Here is a 3,289-nt window from a genome sequence, read left to right as displayed (position 1 = left end):
GGTGAGCTACCTCTTGATGCCCATACAGCTATTTTAAAATTAAAAAGACATTGCTAAGAAACATTTACCTCGACTAGTTTTAAGTTACCCCATAAATATGTTCTTACAAGAGGCTTAAGTACAACAATTGCATCTCCTCCACCAGCCTCACTGCTTGTATTTCTTGAGCTCGCCTCTTGTGGCAAGGTGCCTCTCTTCAGCCTCTACCGACCTCTCTGTCTCAGTGCAGCCTCTGGTGCAGGGACTGTAGACGGTTCTTCTACTAGCTCTCTGCAGCTGTTACAGCAGACCCCAGATGTTTTTTTTGTGCGGTGTTACAAATATAATAACATGTTTGTTAGGAATGCAAAGTTAAAGACATTTTACATTTTTGTATTTTACTATAACACATTCTAAAAAATAAGAATTTTTTTCTACATTTAAACAAAAAATTTGTATTTAGTAGCATTAGATAACAATATATTAACACGAATTATTAACTTTTATAAAAAATTACAATATTGAATGAAAGTAGACAATATTCATATTATTACTTCACGTGCACACATTATCCGAATAAAATATTATTGTTAAAATAATAAATTCAACTTATACACTTACTACATAGGCTAATGAATGATGCTGGGGTCGAGGTCTGCAATAGTGTTGTTGACACTGCTTTAGTAGATGAGACGGCTCGTATAACCTTATGTGCTGCCTCCAGCAGACGAAAACAAGATGGCTGATATATATACCTTGGCATAAGTGGTGGGAGGTCAGTGTGTCGGCGGCTTACGAGGAGGAAGGATCTGTCATATTTTTTTTTAATTTTTGCCCTCACCTGGTTAGAACCAAGGACATAAGTGTGTTTTGAAAGTAATATTTTATTAAAATTTCAATAATAAATTTTCTATAAGTTTTAAATTATTTCCCATTAAAATATAATAATTACGGATTTTCAAGATGGCGGCTGTAACGATAATTGCCGCGGTTAGGTTAAAATTGAAGAAAGCGGGTATGACGTTAGAAATTTTTATTAATTTGTAAAAAATTTATTTAGAATTTTTTAAAATATATTAATAAATTACTCTCGCAGGGAATCGAACTGAGGACGTAAATAGATTAAGTAACTAAACATTTGAAGAAAGCAAGTTTTTTAAATATTAATGGGAACTTTTTTTCGAATTTCTAGGTCAAAAATTAAAGAATTTGAATTTTACGGTCAAGGTCAAGGGCATCCAAGATGGCAAACAGAGGCTGAGGGTGACTTGTCGTTGAGGAATTGAAGCCTCATCATGGAATTTGTGTTCTTTCTAAGGCAAATGTCTTTTGAGGTTTTTGGAATACCGAATTTTTGAATTTTGGTGGAATAAAACTGGTAATTTTCCCTCAAAACAGGGATTTTCCCCTCGAAATAGGGACATTGTTAGAAATTTTGATTTATTTTGAGTCATTTTTGAGTCCAAGATGGCCACTCTGAAGACACAATCAGAGATGACGGTCAGCACCAAGCACCGCACACTGCAACCCTGTGCCAGTATGCCCTATTATATACTACTACCGGCTTTTAGTGCGAGGGGTACAGGGGTGGACTAGGGTAATGCATGGGTGTAAATTTGTATTTGTCTTAATTAGTCACAACTCTTATTATGCACTCAATCAATTGTAAAATAAAAATTATGTTACATGATTGTCAAATTAAGTCATTATTAATTCAATATTAAATATTTTAAAATAATATATAGCTTTATAATTATGTCTTGAGACAGGAAAGTGAATTCCACCTTCAACGGGACTCTGCTTAAGTCGATAATGTGCTAACTTAAGAGTCCGCACTCCTGGTGACTAGGGCCCTGCCTGCCCGACTTAGCCGCTTTATGCATGTAACTGGAAAAGCGTGTTTAGTTTCGGTAGCCCCCTCACAGAGTGATAACTGATATCGCTAATTGGCAGCCTATCTGCCGTTTTGTGATTGGCTGTCAACAAGGAGGCAAGGTGGATAAAGTTTGAGGGAGTGGGAGACACCATCCGCCGCTCAAATCGCGGAGAGATGGATGCTCGAAGAAGTGGTCACTCGGTAAAGTGGTCCTTCGAACAAAAGGAGCTCGGAGAAAAGGTTATAAGGACAAGTGGACATTCAGACGAATACTAGGCCACCGAAATTTTGCACACTTGAACCTTCGAAACACGAGGAAGATCACTGTCTAGGTGACATTTCGAGAAAACCACCCCTAATCAGAAATTAATTATTCTTGTTGAAATTTTGCCATTTAATTATTGATGCTTTCTTAGTTTCCATGGCTACGCGCTTTTGCATTGTTGATATTCTGCGTATCTATGGCAACAACTCTTGCAACCCACGAGGAGGGGCAGGTATAATGAGTTGCGCGAGTGTTTTTTCTCTATAGACTGCCGTAGAAAAGCGCTAGTAGCACATAGGCCTATACGTTTAAAATATGCATATAAATACAACTTATAAAGATATTCTAAGGATATTAATAACCATGGCTTATATTGAAGAACCATCTTAGCTTTTACCTAGAGTAATTTCCGGGAAACCAGGGAAAACAGAAACTAGAATGACCGGACAGTAATTGGAGCCAAAGTCCTCTGGAATGCAACTCTGGTTTCTTATCACTTTTTGATATGTTTGGCAATCATGAATTTTTATCGACATTCATTTGTGTCAGTTGAAAATTTTATTGTATTTGACTATTATTTCGACAAATTTAGAGGATGAGAACATATACACATGTACATTTCAGGGACTCGAACCAAGAACCCTTCGTACCGAGAGCCGAACTGCAGCCGACTGCGCTACGGGAGGTTCGTGCCACTGCGCAGTGAAAATATTGCGACTCTTGTGGGAATAAGCAGTGACAATGCTGACTAGATTGTACACGCACGTAACTACGTAACACTGCGTTTGCATGTAAGTTGCACCAGAGGCTCACTAACTGATGGACGTGCGGTATATGATGGTGTATCGTGCACCGCTTCAAGAAACATATAACGTCTCTGTTCGTTATTAAACACTGCCTCACCAGACACATACTCAGACGCGACGGGGAGAAGGCGGGGACAACCATCGCGACGTAAGCACTCCCCGAGCGTGGTCACGTGACCTCGCCCGAGGTCAGGGGCGCGCGCGTCCGCTGCGCAGTAGGCCCGAGCGGCGCGCGGAACCGCCTAGCGCCGGCTGCTGGCTCCTGCCGGCGCGGCGTGGTCAGAGGTCAGGAGGGTCGCTCGCCGCTCACATATATACCCCTGGCCGTCGTCCGCCGCGGCTAGAACCTCGCTCCTGGTCTGT

The sequence above is a fragment of the Bacillus rossius genome, chromosome 1 (assembly GCF_032445375.1).
Source record: "Bacillus rossius redtenbacheri isolate Brsri chromosome 1, Brsri_v3, whole genome shotgun sequence".
Classification (NCBI taxonomy): domain Eukaryota; kingdom Metazoa; phylum Arthropoda; class Insecta; order Phasmatodea; family Bacillidae; genus Bacillus; species Bacillus rossius.
This window is presented reverse-complemented; position numbering follows the sequence as displayed.